The sequence below is a fragment of the Schistocerca nitens genome, chromosome 2 (genome assembly GCF_023898315.1).
Source record: "Schistocerca nitens isolate TAMUIC-IGC-003100 chromosome 2, iqSchNite1.1, whole genome shotgun sequence".
In the NCBI taxonomy this organism is placed as follows: Eukaryota; Metazoa; Arthropoda; class Insecta; order Orthoptera; family Acrididae; genus Schistocerca; species Schistocerca nitens.
This window is the reverse complement of record NC_064615.1, coordinates 557276995-557299462: the sequence shown is the minus strand read 5'-3', so window position 1 is coordinate 557299462 and position 22468 is coordinate 557276995. Positions and strand designations below refer to the sequence as shown.

The window sequence follows — 22468 nt, the reverse complement described above, 5'->3', positions numbered from 1 at the left end:
ATTTCAGTTGGTAGGAGCAGACGGTATGGGTCGATTGTGGCGCAGACCCCACGAAGTCAAGGACCCTAGTGGGTGCTTTTGTTCAACTGAGCCGATCATTGACTGTAAATGGCTATGTTCGGCTACTTGGAGACTACTCGCAGCCATTCATGTACTTCATGTTCCCAAACAAGGATGTGACCAGGCCATAATCATTGCCGATTAATTTGAAAAACTTCTGGACAATTCGAGCGAATGATTTGGCCACTCAAATCTCATCGAACATTTGTGGGACGTAATCGAGAGGTCAGTTTGTAAACAAACTCCTGCTCGGAAACACTTTCGCTATTATGGACGGCTACATGGCTCAATACTTCTGCAGGGACTTCCAGCGACTTGTTGAATCCATGCTGCACTACACCGGGCAGCAGGACGTCCGACACGATAGTAGGAGGTATCCCTTGAATTTTGTCACCTCTGTGTACATTCCACCTTGATAAGTACAACAATACGTACAGACCACGGCAACGTGAATTTTTAATTATGAGTGCTAACAGCAGTGACCATGGGGGAAAGGGGTGTAAAAGGGAGGGAAGGAGAACCTTGATAACACACAATTAAAGAATATGAGGGAAAAGAAGATGGCGTGACTCAGGGGGAAAGGAAAAGAGAAAGAAGCATAACTGGGCAAGATAGGAGCATTGGCTTTTCTGTTTGACAAAGGGGAAGTTGACCTTATAACTTGTCCTAGAGGCGGACAGCAGCGACAGCAATGGAGTTCGCGGGTATAGTATCTAACGACAACGTAATTGTAGCTGATGTTATTATAAATTACCAAATTTAACGGAATTTTATTTTATATAATGACGACGCGGAACTGTTATCTGGTCCAGCTAGAGTGATTTCGGTTTTCCCAGATCATTCCAGGCGAAAGCCAGTTTGTCAATAAATAAATGAATATCACCTTCCAATTTTCTCAGCATTTACTGCGAACTTGAAATTAATTTTTTATACAGTGAAATTACTATTCATATTATCGCCAGAATGAAAAATGCTTCTATCGTAGAACAAAAAAGGCGAATATGTCCTGGGCAGGGTTAGGGATCTAAAATAAGGGAACCAGATTTTCCACTTAGCTGCTTGAAAAACATTTAAATCGAAACATCTCGACATATTCCCGATTTTTTACTTGTTAGTATTAGCATCCATGTCCTGTAACATAATGCCTCGTGTCAAATAAAGTAACATGATACATGATGTAATCCCCTTAGGAAAAAAAATCCATCTCCAGAAATTTTATCCCTCCAGAAAAACTTTTTTACCCACTACATGTATGCTTTTCAGCCATATACAGGATGGCCCATTGATCGTGACCGGGCCAAATATCTCACGAAATAAGCGTCAAACGAAAAAACTACAAAGAACGAAACTCGTCTCGCTTGAAGGGGGAAACCAGATGGTGCTATGGTTGGCCCGCTAGATGGCGCTGCCATAGGCCAAACGGATATCAACTGAGTTTTTTTTTAAATAGGAACCCCCATTTTTTATTAGATATTCGTGTAGTACGTAAAGAAATACGAATGTTTTAGTTGGATCAATTTTTTCGCTTTGTGATAGATGGCGCTATAATAGTCACAAACATATGGCTCACAATTTTAGACGAACAGTTGGTAACAGGTAGGTTTCTTTAAATTAAAATACAGAACGTAGGTACGTTTGAACATTTTATTTCGGTTGTTCCAATGTGATACATGTACCTTTGTGAACTTATCATTTCTGAGAACGCATGCTGTTGTAGCGTGATTACCTGTGAAACTTCCCCTTAGAAAAATTATATGACTGTGCTTAAACTGACACACAATATTTTTAGCGCAACGCAATCTGACTTTCAAAAATCCCTACAAAAGAATGGCCCTGACTAACATTAACCTATACCTTTCACAAATCACTTACCTCACAAAAATCTTCGTTACTCGAACTACTGCAATACAGCGAGCGCCACTACTGCCAGCTAAATAAAAGATTCAAACTGCGGAAGGCACTAACTACTGATAGGCATAGTTAGCAAATGAAAGATTTTAATAGAGAACAAACAATGTATTTACCTTAATAGTGTTGAAAAATCATAATACAGTATACATAGCAGTTTATGACATCCAGTCTTACAAATTTCAGAACTCCGCCATTTCTTTCCCCACATCCACCACTGCTGGCGGCTCACCTCCAACTGAGCAACGCTACACGCTGTTAACATCCAGCTGCCCAACACTACAATGGCAGACAACAATGCAAACTAGCCACAGACTGCACACAGCACAGCCAGTGATTTTCATACAGAGCGCTACGTGGCGTTACCAATATAAAAACCTAAACAGCCTACTTACATAGCCTCCATGCACCCCACAAAAATTTTACAAATTGTTTTGGGCCGTGGCCAATAATGATGTGATAAAATTTTTCATAATTACAATAACAAAGATATCAAATGCACACACTTATTGATACAATGTTGGTCCAAAGCTAAAATTATCTCACAGTCCATAAAGACAGTCCTGATCGTTCATCACCGTAAAATAGCAGTGTTTTTCTCAAAGTCTGTGCAGTAGAAGAAAATGCACACGGAAGTAGTGGATTTCCATGCAGTCTTGAAGAAGTAGTGTTGTCCTTCCAACGAAAAGACAGTGATGACTCTTGACATGCAGACAGGTAATGGGCCACAACAGAGCACACCCACTGCAAAGTCAGTCGAAGTTTTGAAGAATATGGTAGGTAGGTCATCACAGAGTAGACCCACTGTAGTCCTGGTAGAGATTACGGTATTGGTGGGCCACCATAGGTGCAGATCCACTGCAGTCCTTGTAGAGATGGCCAGCAGCCATCTCCTGCGACTGTGCAGGTGCACAATCACCATCGAAGAGTCTTGCAGACAATATAGCTAGTCCATAACCACCACTTGTGCACTCACAAAGTTTTTGGAATTGTCCTTAGAACCAGCAATGCTGTTATCTAGTCCCTTGCTGAATTTTTAACACATGTGCAAACACTAACAGTCCCTACTTCTCACATATTGTCCATATACTATGACCAACAGAAACGTGTGCAGTGAAATGGAACTTACAAGTTACTTAATTTGATGAACTGGTGTCAGAATACAATTACAAAGGTACAAAATATATCATTAAAGAACATTACAATACAGATAACATTTGTAGTAATAGGGGCTTCACAAAAGAATAGAAATAAACATATACATCAGTGTTACAGGAATTATGACATAAGTAAATACATAAAAGATCAGAATAACTTTTGAAACATCAACTTCACACATGAGCATTAAAACAAAACAGAATAAATAATGTCTGAACATCTTTAGAAAGTAAATAACATATTATTAGAAAAATTCTACAACATAAATCTTATTAGCTAAACACATACAGACAGGAAAAACACAAATAGACAAGGGTACATAAACACATAGGGGGATAACACAATGGAAAGGACAGGGTTCGTTTTCAGTGTAACATTTGGTACTGCAGTATTTTGCGAAAAAAAACTTTTTTGTTCTTGGAGATCTCCCTTCGTTCATCATTATTCCCAAAAAGTCCTATCTATACCTCTTTTCTGTATTCTAACCATATTTCTTTCAAAATAATTATGGCTCATTGTACAATACTCATTTTGGCCCAAATCGTTTTCATGTAACTTTCAATGCATTCTTTCCCTATTCTCCATAGTTAGGTTCTTATATAGTCTACCCCCTCTTAAGCGAACTTAAATCTACTGAGCTCAGATATATATACGAAGGGACGAGGCAATGCAGCAGCACAAAACAATTAACACAAACAGCAATGACAAAAAATACAAATTTGCAAAGGAAGCAGCATTATAGAAATTAGCAAAGCAATTGCAATATTACAACTAATATAAGGCAATGTGCAGCAAACAAGAAAAATAAATCTGGCTTAGCAAAGTAACACAAATTAAAATTCAGTAGCACTATGCCTGGCAAACAGCAGCAGCAAATGCAATAACTTATACCTAAACATGACAAAGCTCAAGCAGAAAAAATATTACAGTACAAATGGCCATGTTTAATACCTATGTCACATCTTAACACTAGGGTGATGCATCACAAAAACTTACTCTGCAAGAAAGTTACCCAGTCGTTAAAAAAATTATTTATACAATTATTCTTCACTAGGTCTGTAGACAGAAAATAGTGATATTAGTACATCTATTAAATTTTATTTTAACCAATGCTGCAGTGCAGCTAGAAACTAGATACTAAACAAATTGAGTAAATAAATACATAAAGCAAGCCATATGGCATTTCTCTTAACTAACAAGACAATAGCCATGAAATGTTTCTCATCGTTTCATTAGGCATTTTAGTAAATATCATAAATTAAGAGCTCCACAGTATAATCATATGTTTTCAAGTTTGAGCATGTCGTATTTGCAATGCTTTCTACAAAGGAATGTCAATTGCGAGGATAATGGCATCCCTTTTTTTTCTCCACCTGTGCCTTTGAAAGGCACACACTAATGGCTTTTTTCCGGCGACTGTCGCGCAGCTGGGTGCGAAAGACTCATTACGTGAAGGTGGTCACTTAACTTTCTTACTGAAATATTTACGACACCAGTTTGCATTACAGGACAGTCTCATATAAAAAATTTCACCGGTCGAGAATTTGCGTTGCGTAGAAACAAAATCCTATGAAGATAACAGTGTTCAAAAAGTTTTCGTTGGCATTGTGATACATTCACACATTTACACACATTTCATAACTCTTAAAGTACGATTCTTGGTTTCCAACATCCTTTTCCACAAATCAGAGTCCCTAACCACTACTCATTATTCATATACGTATTCGTCGACACTTCTTCAATATTTCATCATAATAAATACGTAGCATAATCAAATTCCTCATATACGGTAGCATCATCTTATTGATCATAAACATACCTCAACAGCATAATACACATCGTTGTCGTAAAAATAACATTATAACACCTCAGTCAAATCTCAAAAACGTCATAGCTTTCTGCAATAATTTCAAAACCTAAGAAAAATTCTCTGCTCATTTCAATAGTGTCATCTACCTCAAACGTACTTTAAAAATCATGATCCCATACCAAGCACGTCATTCAAAACTCTCATAGTATCACAATGGTTCTGAAAAAATATGAAGAGTTCACAAAGTACAGACAAAATACAATTTCATAAGTGTGAAGTTATCCAATGGTGTAATTACGTAAACATCTGTCACTGATGTAGTAAAATAAATGTTTGTCTCTCTCAGTTAGATAATCAGATAGCTGTGTAATTCTGTGTTAGAGAAACATGGTACCGATGTGTAAAGTTGTATAAGCAAATACCATATTAGCTAGGGCTCCTTGTGCTTGCCACACACATGGTACACAAAGTAAGCATGTACCCCCTGAGGATATAATTCTTAAAGTATGATTCTTGTGCAACATGTCTTCAAAATATTTCACAAGACTGGAGAATTCAGATTGTCCGAAATGTTTTATCATTATGATGCTATGTTTTACTCGGTCTTGTGTAGCTTGAGACCAATATGCTGAGAGGAAGGCATGATAAAATTCTCCTTCACTGTGACAATCGTGAATGACCGATCGCATTCTTACAGCTGGTTCATTCTCTAAGTAGCCACACATAAATTCTAATCTGTGCTGCAATGACCAGTTGGGAGGAAAACAACGAGAGAATTGATGAAGACATGCTCGTGGATGAATGTCGTTGCCAGAATTCTTAAATGTTTTGAATTTACGTGTAGTAATGAACAGCTTATAGTCAAAATCATTGTGTCGGCGAGTCGCACATCGCTCATTGTTACTTCGTTTCGGCGGTTCCAAATCAAAATTCAATGCGCCTTGCCAATTTCTTTCATAATTTTCGAAGTGTCCTGTGTTATTAATTTGTGGTTGCTCCGTATTTCTATGTCCCTCTTCCTGTACTGGAGCGCGAGTGTCCTCTGAAATATGTAATTCTTGTATTACTTGTGCCAACTGATCTTGTACTTCCCGGATTTCTCTTTTGTACTGTGTATTGATTTGATTTTGATTTTGTTTGAATGTTCTAATTTGTTGATACTCTTCAGTGTCAGTGAAAGCTACAGGTCTTGTGTCATTCAGATCATCATCCACCTTAGTAGATAAGTTAGTGAACTGATCTGAAAGTTGGGCTACTTTATCCGATAGTGAAATTATTTCCTCTGTGTGTTCTTCCGAACCAAGTTTCAGAGTGTCCATTTGTGTTGAAATCGTACCTACTGTGTCCTTTAAGTTTTCCTGAGTTTTTGCAAGTTGCGTAACCGAATCGGTAGATGCAACTGAGTCAATTTTAGCTTGCAAGGTCTCATGATTTTCATGAACAATAATTTGCAGTTCTTTTATGGCTGCTTCGTGATTCTGTAATGCATTTTCATGCCGCGAAAAAATAGGTTGAAAATGCTCACAAATTTGTGTTTTTACGTCATTACAGGCTTTTTGACATTTCGATTCAATGTTATGTAACTCAGTAGTTAAATCTTCACGTGTTTGTTCAAGTGTGGTGTCTAACTTTGGAAGCTTTTGCTGTGTTTGTCTCTGATTTTGTTCCATTGTGTCTAACTGTTGCTGTTTTTGTCTCTGGTGTTGTTCCATTGTGTCTAACTTTTGAAGATTTTGTCCCATTTGTTTCTGATTTTGTTCGAGCGTTGTGTCTAACTTTTGTAGCCTTTGTCCCGTTTGTTGCATTAACTGTAATAACAATGCATTGGTGTCTGAAACATGTTCCTCAGTGCTATGAGGCAGTGCATTTGAACCGGCAATATTCGCAATTTGAAAAGCAGAAAATGTGTCTTGACTCATTGAGAAAACGGTGAGGACCCAAAACCTGAGTCTACAGTATTTGCAATATTGTGTTCTGTCATTTCGGATTCCTGAGGCGAGCTGTTGCCGACCGATCAACCGATAATGCTTCCCTGTTCACTAATTGTTTCACTGCCTACACCATTATTTGAAGACCGCTCCATTTCCCTATGCACAATTACCAAATTACATTAGTTAATTCATTACTCTGCGGCGCTAACACACTGCTTTCGTCTTCACTGTCATTTCTCAGATTACTTTGAAGCCCAGTATTACGTTTTTCACACGCCATTATTGTCACAATATTTCACACGACATCACAGAAAAGCACAATTTGAAGAGCAAAATAACAAAACACATTAACATAGCATTGAAAATAATATCTAGTTAATTGCAAGCGCAGCTGCGAAATACTTGGTGCAAATCTACATGCATGCCACAACTGTGTACGACAATGAAAAACTACAACTACAAAGGAAATTTTCTCAATAATTACGTGCTAGCAATAAACAAAAGCTACACTAATTACACAAACTACAAGAAAAAATCAGAAGATTCCAGTGAGGTATCCTTGGCGAAGGGTCGACATATGAAACTTCCCCCTAGAAAAATTATACATGACTGTGCTTAAACTGACACACAACATTTTTAGCGCAACGCAGTCTGACTTTCAAAAATCCCTACAAAATAATGACCCTGACTAACATTAACCTATACCTTACACAAATCACTTACCTCACAAAAATCTTCGTTACTCGAACTACTGCAATACAGCGAGCGCCACTACTGCCAGCTAAATAAAAGATTCAAACTACGGAAGGCACTAACTACTGATAGGCATAGTTAGCAAATGAAAGATTTTAATAGAGAACAAACAATGTATTTACCTTAATAGTGTTGAAAAATCATAATATACATAGCAGTTTATGACATCCAGTCTTAACAAATTTCAGAACTCCGCCATTTCTTTCCCCACATCCACCACTGCTGGCGGCTCACCCCCAACTGAGCAACGCTACACGCTGTTAACATCCAGCTGCCCAACACTACAATGGCAGACAACAATGCAAACTAGCCACAGACTGCACACAGCACAGCCAGTGATTTTCATACAGAGCGCTACGTGGCGTTACCAATATAAAAACCTAAACAGCCTACTTACACCTGTAAATACCACGTTAATGCAATAAATGCTCAAAATGATGCCCGTCAACCTCAATGCATTTGGCAATGCGTGTAACGACATTCCTCTCAACAGCGAGTAGTTCGCCTTCCGTAAAGTTCGCACATGTATTGACAATGCGCTGACGCATGTTGAGAGGCTTTGTCGGTGCATCACGATAGCAAATATCCTTCAACTTTCCCCACAGAAAGAAATCCAGGGACGTCAGATCCGGGAAACGTGCTGGTCATGGTATGGAGCTTCGACGACCAATCCACCTGTCATGAAATATGCTATTCAATACCGCTTCAACCGCACGCGAGCTATGCGCCGGACATCCATCATATTGGAAGTACATCGCCATTCTGTCGTGCAGTGAAACATCTTGTAGTAACATCGGTAGAACATTACGTAGGAAATCAGTATACATTGCACCATTTAGATTGCCATCGATAAAATGGGGGCCAATTATCCTTCCTCCCATAATGCCGCACCATACATTAACCCGCCAAGGTCGATGATGTTCCAGTTGTCGCAGCCATCTTGGATTTTCCGTTGCCCAATAATGCATATTATGCCGGTTTACGTTACCGCTGTTGGTGAATGACGCTTCGTCGCTAAATAGAACGCGTGCAAAAAATCCCGTAATTGTGCCCAGTGGCAGAACGGTACATAACGTTCAAAGTCGTCGCCATGCAATTCCTGGTGCATAGAAATATGGTACGGGTGCGATCAATGTTGATGTAGCATTCTCAACACCGACTTTCTTGAGATTCCCGATTCTCGCGCAATTTGTTTGCTACTGGTGTGCGGATTAGCCGCGACAGCAGCTAAAACACTTACTTGGGCATCATCATTTGTTGCAAGTCGTGGTTGACGTTTCACATGTGGTTGAACACTTCCTATTTCCTTAAATAACGTAACTATCCGGCGAACGGTCAGGACACTTGGATGGTGTCGTTCAGGATACCGAGCAGCGTACATAGCACACGCCCGTTGGGCATTTTGATCACAATAGCCATACATCAACACGATATCGACCTTTTCTGCAATTGGTAAACGGTCCATTTTAACACGGGTAATATGTCACGAACCAAATACCGTCCGCACTGGCGGAATGTTACGTGATACCACGTACTTATACGTTTGTGACTATTACAGCGTAATCTATCACAAAACGAAAAAAGTGGTCCAACTAAAACATTCATATTTCTTTACGTACTACACGAATATGTAATAAAAATGGGGGTTCCTATTTTAAAAAACGAAGTTGATATCCGTTTGACCTTTGGCAGCGCCATCTAGCGGACCAACCGTCGCGCCATCTGGTTTCCCCCTTCAAGCTAGACAAGTTTCGTTCTTTGTAGTTTTTTCGTTTGACGCTTATTTCGTGAGATAATTGGCCCGGTCACGATCAATGGACCACCCTGTATATTATCGCTATGGCTGGAATCTTCTCGATTTTGGGCACAGGAACAGGGACTTCAGCCTATAAATTGCATGATACCGGTGTGCCAACATCTTGCTGCTGAGAATGCTCACTGCGCCGGGAAAGTAGTACGTATTAACTGGTAAAAAAGCACGAATATGTCGAGGTGTTTTGATTGACATGTCTCTGAAGCTGCCAGATAAATCTAAAAGCTAGTTCCTTTATTTTACATCCCTAAATCTGCCCAGGACATATCTGCCTTTTTTGTGCTATGACAGGAGCATTTTTAATTCCGGTTGTCAACTTTTACTTACCATAATTTTGAGATAGACCGCCACAGCCTGACAACTGATGTAGATTTTTGTTGACTCGGGTGACGACTGATCCGGTATAGTTTTTTTACTATCTCTCAAACCGTGTTGCTTCATCGTGGAAAAGGATAAAGCTTTTACAAAACATCAGGACAACCATTAAGTACTTGTATTTGTGTATCTTCTTACAAAATTTGAGACTATTTGTACAAGTCTGAAACATGTAAATGGCACGAATAACGTGACTCACAAACATTAGAATGCAGTTAGATTTTTGAAAGCAGGTTTTCAATTTTATAGTCCGAATGCATTTTTTATTTATTTGAATCGCTTTAAACCGCTTCTGTCGATTCAGTTCACGTAAGAATGAGTTTTACGTGCTACATTCAGCTCGCGTTTAAACCATCATATTATGCCAATGGATAAAGATTACTGAATAAAAAAGTTCGTTTTGACTTTTCCATCTATCTATCATAGTGCAAGGTTTGAACTCATTCGTTAAGTTTAAAGAATAGGAGTGACGCGCTTCAAAAATCTAGAAAACCGCGTTTTTGCACGTAATTTGAAACGGAAGTGACACACATAAAAAACATAAAAACGTGTTTTTTTTTCACGTAAAATCCGAATGAAGCTAGATTATTGAAAGCGAAATTTCAATTTTATCGTGAGAAAGCATTTTTTAAATATATTTGTATCACTATAAACCGTTTCCGCGCATTCAACTCACGTTGGAATAAATGTTACGTGTCACATTTAGCTCGACTTTAAAGCATCGTATCTCGACAAAGGATGAAGGTTATTGAAGAAACAAAATTTCGTTACGAGTTATCCACCTTAGTGCAAAGTTTTAAGCGATTCGTACAAGTATATAAGCGGCGCGCTTCAAAACCCATCCGGAAAAAAGTGTTTTTCTTTAGTTTTTTACACGTAAAATCTGAAAGGTGCACATGAAGATCGTGCCATTAGCTGAGCATAAATTTCAGCCCAATTGAAATCTTTTCAAAAAGAATTAATCGATTCGCACAACTGTTCTGGGCTCTAACGCCGGTCCGTCGTTCAAACCTTGCTTAATATGTTGTAACAGAGCTACAGTAAGGCAGATGTGCGAGTGGCTATACAAATGGTCGTTGGTCTTGGCTAAACCAAAAACGTTTTACCCCATGTTCCCAGGTCAAATAGGAACCGGGCACCAAGACCTCCACAAACGGCGATTCTGCGCACGGCCTTCTCAAACATATTTGTTATAGAGCTTCCGTGCTGTAATGATTATACGCACTGCATAATTATTCACTTCCTTTTTTAATTATCCATTTAATATACTGTTACGTCCCATGGGTATCTGCCCGTCTTACAACGACCGCGAGAAATGAAGTGAATTAAACTTCTACTGAACTTTGCCCTTGATTATTTCGATGTTGATGGACGTTAAATTCTAGCCTCTCTTCTTATTCTCAATTAAAATGAGGCTATGAAATAAGCAATGGTGTGGCATCGCAACAACGGTAGGAATACTTAGTGACCACAAATATCCGTAGGCGTGGCGTGGTGGCAGGGGGGAGGGGGGGGGGGCAGGGGGTACCTTTAATGTGGGACCCTTGGTAACTGATAGTGTCAGCAATCTCCGTTCGATCTTCAGTTTACTTTTTCCGCTGTTATCTCCCAGCCGGACAGGGTAAGGATTTGATACTAACTGATCTGATATGAGAAGGCATACACCTGCGTCTATGTCGTAATGTCTTTAATGTGACACGTCTGCTCGAGCTAAATACGAGTTTAAGCTTACTTTCTGCCTCTAATGACACATTGTGAAACTAGGCAACCTTATCTCTAGCGAACAGGTGTTCAGTTAATGTAAAGCACAGATGCGCAACTGGCCCGCGGAGGGAATTCGTGGGAGAGAGAGTGAGGAGCTCACATTGTATTTAAGTATTTTTTGACAAATATTTTAAAAGTAACTTGATGATAGTGTTTGCGTATATTAACACACTAAATTTCAAACATTCGAATGAGCTTCCTGCTGTCAAAAATCGTAAAGCTACTCCAAAGTGATTGTCGAGTGGAATTGTCTCTCATTGCCGCAGTTTTTTTTTTTTTTTGCCTTTTCTCGTACTGCCGTTAATAAATCATTCTTGTCCGTTGTGGACGTGTGAGAACACTGCAACTGTTAAAACTGGACGAAATTTATAATGAACTAGCCGCAACCCGATGCTTTTAAAGGCGTTTCTTTTTTCATGATGACATTTCAAGATACCTGGAATCCCATCTTCAGATGTTCACATTCCTTTACGTATCGTGAACAATCTTTCCTTACTAACGGCGTTTCAGAATTCTGCAACGAAGTGCTTAACATAGTCATCGTAAAACGTTGTACGTACAGAAACAATATTCACAACGAGTAAATATATGTAAGCATCTGAATCCAGGGTGAACATAAATTGAATATACCTTAAACAAAGGGAATTTTGAGACATAATTTGTGGCCGTGGAATGTCGGAAGAGGAGCGCCATTCGTGTGAGCTCGTTATCCCATAGAAATAAACGTCACGGACTCTATAGTTTTGATGTTAAGCGCTAGGAGTGCTGCTGTCGCGTAATATGACGAGGCGGCCCCCGAACTTTAGAAAAGGTGTGGACGAGGCCCGCGCTTGGTTCCGCAGGTCACCTATACCGCCCATGGCTGATGTAAAGTAATGAGCATGGACGGCTAAAATATTTCAGGTTACATTTGATAGGTCATTTCTGCTTCCACACATGGATCAAATTTGATGTCACAAAGACCCCCAAATGTACTGTAAGTTTCATTCTGTACTAATGGAATTCTTCATCGAGGTATACTTAGATAACTTTTTCGTATGGCTTCTTTGCATGCTGTACTAAGAAATCCTCCTATAGGCAACAGGTAATACAGAAACCTCGAAGACAAACTAAAATTGCAAATACATTTCTCGGGATTGCCGCCGGATCATATTGTGCAAATCCCACAATACTTCGTAGATACAACTGTTCGATATCTTCAGATGGTGGTGGATGCGTCTTGTAGCAGTGAAAACAGCATATACCACCATCTGTAGATGTCGAACAGTTGTATCGACGAAATATTCTGGTATCTGCACGAGATGATCCGGCGACAAGCCCACATGGGGAAAGCCTGAAAAGTCATAACAAATTAAACTTGAACGTAAAAAATTAAAGAATTCTGACAATAATCCTATTTTTGCTGCTAAAGTGTGGTAGTGACAGTTTTCTAGGCTTTTAACCACTTCTACGTATCAGCGCTTAATCGGACGATTAAGTGTAGAAATAACTATCATTTATTAAACCGCATTACCCAAACACAGCAATGCGATTCTCTCCCGTACTTACTAACGGTAAAATTAGAAGGAGACACGCAAATCTGAGACATCATAAATTCAGAATGTATACACTCAGAATTTAATGTTACCCTACTAAGACAGGAAGAACAAATAGGCCTCTATGCTGAATCTCCCCAAAAAATACACTTCTGACATCGTCAGCGTGGGAGCGATCTGTAGTATTATGAACACTGAATAAATTTTCAACTGCCCAGATCTCTAAAATCATTTATTCATATAGATAACAGGAATCTAAAACGCTAGGATCCAGCAACTAACATAACAACACACATAATTATATCCAAAATTTGCAATACATGGAATAGCAACATAACCATGTTTAAATCATTACACAATATTCTACTTCAGTACAGTAAGTGGTGTTACACAATGTATGTCCATGTTTGTATCATGAGCTATACCTGTAGAAGACGGCATGTCAATTTTAACATTCATCACCACTTCACAACTGACAGATTCCAGCGGAAACGTTCTTAGTGACACGTAAGTACATTAGAGGGTGCAGTGGTAGTCGAAATCGATACTGTTATCTCACATTAGATCAAGGCATGGATTTACTATTCATCAAGGCATGGATCTACTATTCCATATAATTACATATTCGTAAATGATCATCGTCGGTATTTTACATTAAACAAAATACTGTCTGTAAAATCATGTGCAACATTCATAAAATGTAACTTAGCCATAATCGTTTTTTTCATTTTAGAAAATTAAAAAAAGCATTTTATAATCATTCTTAATAGTTTTTTACCAAATTTTCCTTCGTCCAGAATCACAACCAATACAATAACATATAACCACTTAAAAGCTCTCTATGTACAGCTAATGGTATCGTTTTTTAGAAATATTTTTAGAAACAGTTTTTTAGATAATGTCTGACATACAATATAACTCTGTATGAAAACTTGCTTTAAGGATTTATTGTAAAAAATGTTTTTCAAGTTATGATGTGACGTTATGTCATTTTGACATATCTGTTCTAGCACAGGCAAATATGTATATATAAAGAATGAGGTGGAAATGCTAAATTATTTGTACACAGGTTACACTAAACGTTGGAAGAGCGTTCACCTAGGCGCCAGGTGATTATATTGCAAATAGGCGTCAACGGCCGAGATTCCACCTGCACCTCGAGTGCCGAATTGTCTTCGATAAGCTCATGTCAATATCGTAATTGACAATAAAAGAACAAACATTAAATAGTAAATAGCTCCATTGTTGGTACACATAACTTGAATGTATTCTTGACGAAATATCACATCTGCGCCTGTCAATACCGAGCTATTCCTGGACGTATTAACATCAACCTACATAACCATTGGCTGTACATAGAAAGCTTTTAAATGGTTGTATGTTGTTGTATTCGTTGTGATTTTATATGGAAAAAAGAACTGTTAAGAATGCTTATAAAATGTTTCTTAAAAATTTCTAAAATTATATCAAAAGTTTTATGTGCAAATTACTTTATATGAATGCTGCACATTAGATTTGGCTACTGTTTCTATGTTTCGATACAGTGTATCGATACGTGGAACTGTTTCATTGTTTCGAAATTGCTATGTTTCACTGTTTCGAAACAGTGGTGTTTCATTCCGCTCTGTGTCGGATAACGGGACCAGAATTGATCTCGAGCCAGCCACAGAAACTGTATCGTTGTTTCAAAATAACGCTGTTTCAGTCCACTTGTGCTTGGAACGGACTAATTGTATCGAAACAGTGATGTTTCATTTCGCTTTGTCTCGGACGAGATTCGGACACGGCACAGATACAGAAATATGTTTAATATAGTACTTCATCAAACTCTTTCAAGAGTGTCGAAATCTTTTTGACACACGACAGGATGAGGCTTAAGATTTCCGAAAATAAAGTTTTTCTTTTCTAATTGACTGTTCTATTCCGAAATGGCGTAATAAATGCTTTATAAACACTAACAAACAATAAAATAAAGCACACTGTTTATTTCTGTAAACGTGCTGTGTTTGGTTATGACACTATAGGCATCTTGATACTTGTGTATGATAAATAATTCTCAGGCAAATCAACAATGGTACTTCGATACTTTTGTTTTTGGCGTTCAGATACTGTGATAAAAATTGCATTTCAGCAGCAACGTAACTTCATCTCTGATTTCCTGGGGAAGTTTATAATAAAATGGTAATACATCTGCTTGCTGTGAGTACTTGAGATAACTCCATGTACCTGTACATCAAAGAAACTTCTTTAGCAAGAACTATAAGTGTGTGGAGGCAGATCTGCCATGATATAGGTATCACAAAGGCATTACACTGTATGAGTTGTTTTAAATTTTAGTCTGGATTTTATATTCCAAAGAAACATACCTATCTCTGCATTTCAGTTATCTTGAAATGTTTTCCAATTCTATCAAGTGTACTTACTATGAGATGTATCCAGCTAACTTGTGAATGTTTGATGAGAAACTGCCATACTTGACTATTGTGCTATATCCTCCAGTCTGTTACGGTAATTTTTTTAATCTGTGTGGCACCAGTCACTTTGCATCCTGCTCTGTGTGACAAACAATGGAAAATTTAACTGTGAGTAGTAAAAGTGTGAGTGGCACACTCATAAATGTTAATTCAGTGCCTCCCTTCCCAGAATGTTATCTCAATAAATTATATCTCATGATACGCCTTTTCAAGAGCACAAACAGATTATCACTCATAAAACCTATCAAAATTATGCACTAGAATACAGGGAAACGAGTTTGGCAAAATCTGTTATGTCAAACACATTTAGTCTGACCTCGGCCAATTGGAAAGTATGAAAGTCACATGACACGAAAGCAGCGCATTTGCTACAGGAAATATGGAACTGCAAAGACGCCTAAGTGAAACTTTCATACTTTCTGCGATATGATTGGCGGCCTCGCACCTCATTTGTGTTTTTATAACAATATTTATACAGTAGACACTCAATGTGAAGGCCTATACTATTACAAAACACAAACTGTTTCACTGTTTCGAAACAGGCACATCTAGTTATATGGAATAGTATAGTCATGCCTTAATCTAGTGTGGGATGACAGTATCGATCTGCACTACCACTGCGTCATTTGATGTGCTTATGTATCACTAAGAATGTTTACGCTGGGATCTGTCAGTTGTAAAGTGATGATGAATGTGAGCACTTTTAATTGGTGAAATAACATGTGGGTACATAGCTGTTATTTCAAAACTAATATGCCGATTTCTAGTATCGCTCACGATACCAAAATGGGCATACATTGTATAGCACCACTTACTGTACTAAAGGAGAAGATTGTGTAATAATGTAAACATAGGTATGTTGCTATTCCATGTATGTCAAATTTGGGATATAATTAAGTGTGCTGTTACGCTAATTCTGTATCGTAGTATTTTCGGTGCAGTCTTTTGCATATCCGTAGATAGCAACAGAGAATTGCCGAAAGCGATCATCTATATGAATAAATAATTTTAGCGATTTTGGCAGTTGAAAATTTATTCAGTGAAGATAAAATGCTTTCATCGGGAGATCCGTGGTAATCAGGGTCCCTAGCATTTGTTGGATGTCAAGAGATTCCTTTAACACCACACACACACACACACACACACACACACACACACACACAGTTACTGCACATGGACGTGCGCAGAGACTTACCCAAGAGGGAAAAATTCTAAAATTTACATTTTTATGTCACTTATTTGGTGAGTCAGAACGGTCATGCCCCAGTAACTGATGAAATAACGAAATAAAACTAGAAAATTTACACAAAACAAGTTTCTGTAGCCTCATAATGGGATATAAAACGAAAATTAAAAATCTGAAACAGGCGAAAAGTCAGATCCTGTTGGATGTCAAAAAATATTAATAGCATTAAAACCCCTCGAAATGGAGGAAGAGCCTGTAAACTATGATAAAAATGGTTATTAGATTTGATGTCATTTAAAACAATTTCTTTCCTTAATAAACATACCTGATCATGTTAATGAATTTATTCCACCAGTTTCGTGCTTTCTGCTTTTCGATGTTGACTGACAAAACTAAAACTGAACAAATTGGACTTGAAAACCACATTTGTTTGACTTAGTTATGAAAGGTGTAGCCTAGGGCCTCTAACTGATTAGACGAACGTGAGAAATCTTCCAAAACCACCCTCAAGTTTTCCCATAGAATCAGGGCCCTTTTAAGGCCCTAGCGACACAAGCCGCCGTTTGGGGTGCCAGGCTGAGAGATTCGTATATACTGCATATCACAATTAGCAACGGTAACTGACACGGCTGAAAGTGTACGAGGTGAAACGGGCGCAAAACCATATTATAAATCGCTTGTGCAGAGGAATGCTCTCTCGCCGGCCCTGCACGGAGTCCACATTTAACGGCCTAGAAGTGAACCGACTTACTGCAAGAGAATGAAGCAACTACAGCCGTCTTGAGATGTCATTTATTGTGTAGCTACCAGTTTCGGCGCTTCAGTGCACCATCTTTAGGCCATAGTTGATGCTGAAGGGATTATCACTATCCATATATATGATGCATCAGTGGCCAACATAACCGGTTCATGCAGACTGTAACCATGATGTCATTCCTCCAGCTATCAACTGTCAAGACCATTACTACCATCACTATTTCGTAATACTGATTACATAAGTTATTAACAATAATATTTTTTTCAAATACAGTAGCGTCTCGAATTTTCGATTCTAGGAATTACTAGTGTCCCATAAATCCGAACCTCGTAAAAAAAAATTTAAAAAAACTACTGTACAGCGCATCAAACATCGATCCGTTTTCCCCAGCTGCTGATGGCACAACACCTGTTCAACGCCGCCACACATACACTCCTCCTGGTTTTTAATGGTTCACAAAACTGCCACAGTGGGTGATTCAAGTAGGATTTACTCCTTCTCAGGGGGGCAATAAGAATACAGTATTCGACCCTCATCATCTGAAAATTAGAGTGGACCAATAGCGATGCAGGAATGCTACATCCAGTCATGTGATCGTGACAGGTGGCATGATATAAGGCGAGTGGGTCAGTCCGTCAGTCTGTCAGTGGAGTAGTACTTGTCATGAACTGTCAGCAGCAGCCGAGATCCTCATCCACCTCCATCTCACAGAAGAAGCAGAAGAGAAAGTACTCATTACATGTCTTTGCTATTGTTACCACACGTAGCGGTTCTCTCTACAACTCCATGTCTTTGTGTGTGGATGCTTATTGTTTCTTCCACTTCTTTGTTCAGCGCGTTCCTGTATTTTCGGACCATCAGCAACACTCACTGGTTTGTCAGAACCTGCAGCGACCTCTGCCGTGTCCAGACCAGCAGCAGCACCAAACAGGATGCCAGAACCTGCAGCAGTGGCAGCCACAGCTTGTCAGGACCTTCAGCAGCATGGGATCCTATAGCGCACCTGGCTAGCATGTTGGAGCACCACAACGAGTTGCTGTTATTTACCCCAGTCGTCGATTTCTGTAACAAAGATACCCAGCCAGTCCCTGAATATTTAAAGATATGTGCTGGTGGTCCTACTCCACACAGTCAGGTTAATACTGGCCTTCCACATATGCACCATCCCAGAACATCCCGGCATAAGTGCAATGACAGAGTGTAGATGTCGTGGATGAGAAACTGTCAATTCTGCCTGGTGCTCTAATGCTGTTCATTTCAAGTTATAATGTAACAGCCAGGGCCTCGAAGCACTTAAATATTGGTATAGATTCATCAGTGGACAGTGACTGGCGTGCTGTGCTAGACATTGAAAATGCAGCAAGAGGTGTTAAAGTGAGGTTTACGGAGTCGGTATGGGATGAACTGTGTAATGCAGAGCCCTACATTAATCGGCAATGACCGCAGAGTATGGTCGTCCTGCTCTCTCCTGGAAAATAGTTGTGGTGGCCTGAGGCTATCAAGAACATCGCTGCACGATGGCGCTGCACACATGCTGAGATCAGGTTGTCGATCAATTTATTTACAGCACTCCACGATTTTACATGTTTGGTCTATGGATGGTGCTACCCATCGCACTGGAAAGATTGAACGGATGGCTACCTTATGTTCAAAATACATGTAAAGACAGTGTTGATTATCTCTGGGTGAATGGTGTGCATGCTGACTATTTGCAACAATGTGTGAATACAGTACCAAAATAAATTGAAACCAATAAGTTTGAGAGAAAATCGAACTGAATTCCGCACATAGAAGAAAACTTTATTTGGTAAACACTCTATAGGAGTGAAGATGAAGAAAGAACCTCTTGATCTATTTTCAAATGTACTGCATCGAATGTATGATTATTGAATAATAAAAACAACATGTTTACTACCACAGACCATGTCTTATTTTACTCTATACATTTCATATTAATTATAATAATGTCACTGTTCCCTGTAATTTCAATGCAACTGCACCAGCAGCAAGCTGTATGGATCATGAATCATACCAACATATTCAGCCATTGTTAAACTTTATGACATACAACACTTTCAGATGTAAATACCATGTAGCTTAATTGACAACATATTTTTTTTCTATAAAAGCCTATTGCACACCAATACCCGAAGTAGTCTTTACTGTGGTGGGGTGGATGAGAATTTTATTGTAAGCACTGGTGCTGTGTGGAAGAAGAAGAGCAGAAGAACAAGAAGAAGAATGGGATACTACATACAACTGATAATTGTAGGTCCATCCAGTTGTAGCAAGACAAATGTGCTAATTCACTGCTAATACACCCTGATGGAGTCCAATTTGAGGATGTACGCATGTCCTCAAAAACTGTATTTCAACCTAAGTACTAGTTGTCGCAGAAGATACTAGATGGTATCAATGGTGAAACATACACAGCGTTCAGTCAAAGCAGTGAAACCCCTCCAATAGAAAAAGTAAAGCCAAACACGATGTTTATATTTGATGATGTTGCTGTGGAAAATCAGGATCAAATTCTACAATAAATCAGTTTGGGTCGTCTTACGGATGTCGATCTATTTTATTTGAGTCAAACATATTCCAGAATCTCAAACCAGTTGGTGAAGAATAATGTAAACCTCATTATAGCCTTCAAACAATACAACTTGAATTTCAAACATATTTACCAAACACATGCAGGAACTCAAATGGTTCAAATGGCTCCGAACACTATGGGGCTTAACATCTGAGGTCATCAGTCCCTTAGACTTAGAACTACTTAAACCTAACTAGCCTAAGGACATCGCACACATCCATGCCCGAAGCAGGATTCGAACCTGCGACCGTAGCAGCAGCGCAGTCCAGGTCTGAAGCGCCTAGAACCGCTCGACCACAACGCCCGGCTGCAGGAACTGATTGTCATTCAATGAATTTTAAAAGATATGTGGCGACTGGTGGAATCACACACAGTATGGGTTTCATGTTATTGATAAACAAAGAAAACTGAACCTTGGTAGGTACGCATGTAACTTACAGGGGTTTCTGTATATAAAGCTGTGAAAGAGATGGCTATGTTAGTATACATCACACCATACACACGTTTGCATGCATGTCAGGCACTCCAGCTGAGAGTCTACACACAGATGGAAAATTTCAGCCTCTCGAACATAAAGGACCTAGAGACGTATTCCTTACAGCTTCTGAGACTGATCTACCTTTTAGATGGTAGGGTTATCCCGCTTAAAAAGAACGTAAAAGAATTAACTGTAAAACTTAACTAAGGCAGGATGTATATAAGGCACATCCTGGAAAGGAGTTTGCTTAATATATAACAAGGTGTCGATTGAGCATAAGGTCATAGTGGCGTGGAAGGCTGTTCGAGAAAAGCTACAGTTATTAAAGTTGGGACATTTGGATCGAGAGTAAACACTGAGAGAACCTTTTAAACCAGTTACTGAATATTTTTATGAGCTCGTAGCGAAATTACACAATGTCGCAAGGTTGCTGATATCATTAACTGGCACAGTGACTGTAGGAGAGACAAAATGTTCGATGTCAGTGATGACAAACCATACATGTTGGGCCTGCAGCCCATAATTTTAAAAGCAAAAACAGTGCAGATATGTGATAGGAAATTGCAAAGGACACCTGGTCCAATGATTCTCATTCTCCTAAATTCAGAAAAAATTGTAAATTATTCACTCAAAGATCTGTAGATGCACGGTGAAAACTGCAAAAGACCGACGTACATAGGAAAGCGAGAAACTGATGTACTGGGAAAAACAGAATCATTATAAAACTTACATTAGATGCTTGATATAGCACCACTGATGGTACTGAGATCCAGCACAAGAGTGTCAACAAACTACTATTGCGGTATATATACGATGACGATCCCAATTAGCTAATAGGTCGATTGTATCTGCTCATGGCATCAGTTACTGCTGGTAATATAGCTCGTTCAGATGAGGGTATTTCAATAATTTCAGAGCTTACAGAGAGAGATATTACCGAATAAGAAAGTAGACAGTAGTACGAGAACCGCACAAATCAGCGCGCAAAGCATACCTTCGTAGGTGTGTTACGGTTAAATGGCTCTGAGCACTATGGGACTCAACTGCTGAGGTCATTAGTCCCCTAGAACTTAGAACTAGTTAAACCTAACTAACCTAAGGACATCACAAACATCCATGCCCGAGGCAGGATTCGAACCTGCGACCGTAGCGGTCTTGCGGTTCCAGACTGCAGCGCCTTTAACCGCACGGCCACTTCGGCCGGCCGTGTTACGGTTAAAGGTCTGGATGACTTATGACAGGCTGATCGTGTAGACATGAGGGAGTATTCACATGCGAATAATGGATTCAAATATATTTTAATGGTCATTGATACATACTGTAAATTCTACTATGCGTTACCTCTTAAAACAAAAATGGGGAGGGATGTTGCACAGGTGTTTGAGCATTTTCTGTAGACAGGTACTAATCGATGTACTGAGAACCTTCAAATCGATCACGGTGAAGAGTTTTACAATAGGTATTTCACGACACAAATGCAGAAGTATGGAATACATCGCTACTCAGCATTGACCCACCTGGAGGCGAGTATCATGGAACATCTGAACAGAATAATAAAAGGTCAAATGTGGATGCATTTTTATGTCTGTGGTTCATACAAATGGACAGACATCCTTCCAGAAATAATTGCACAGTATAATCCAACAAACCACAATACAAATTAGACCAATCGATATTCGTAATAGCTACGGTCGCAGGTTCGAATCCTGCCTCGGGCATGGATGTGTGTGCTGTTCTTAGGTTAGTTAGGTTTAAGTAGTTCTTAGTTCTAGGGGACTGATGACCACAGATGTTACGTCCCATAGTGCTCAGAGCCATTTGAACCATTTGAACCATATTCGTAATAATGGAGTCATGGATATGGTACACTATTGTA

General features: G+C 39.1%; 1 long non-coding RNA gene across 1 annotated transcript in view; it reads left to right on the top strand.

Moving 5' to 3' along the window:
• LOC126236588 (uncharacterized) overlaps positions 1–19443 on the top strand; it is a 54464-nt gene extending 35021 nt beyond the window's left edge. The window contains exon 2 of the long non-coding RNA XR_007544960.1: positions 18359–19443. This is a non-coding gene — a long non-coding RNA (uncharacterized LOC126236588). The remainder of the gene's footprint in view (positions 1–18358) is intronic.
• Positions 19444–22468: the final 3025 nt, after the last annotated feature.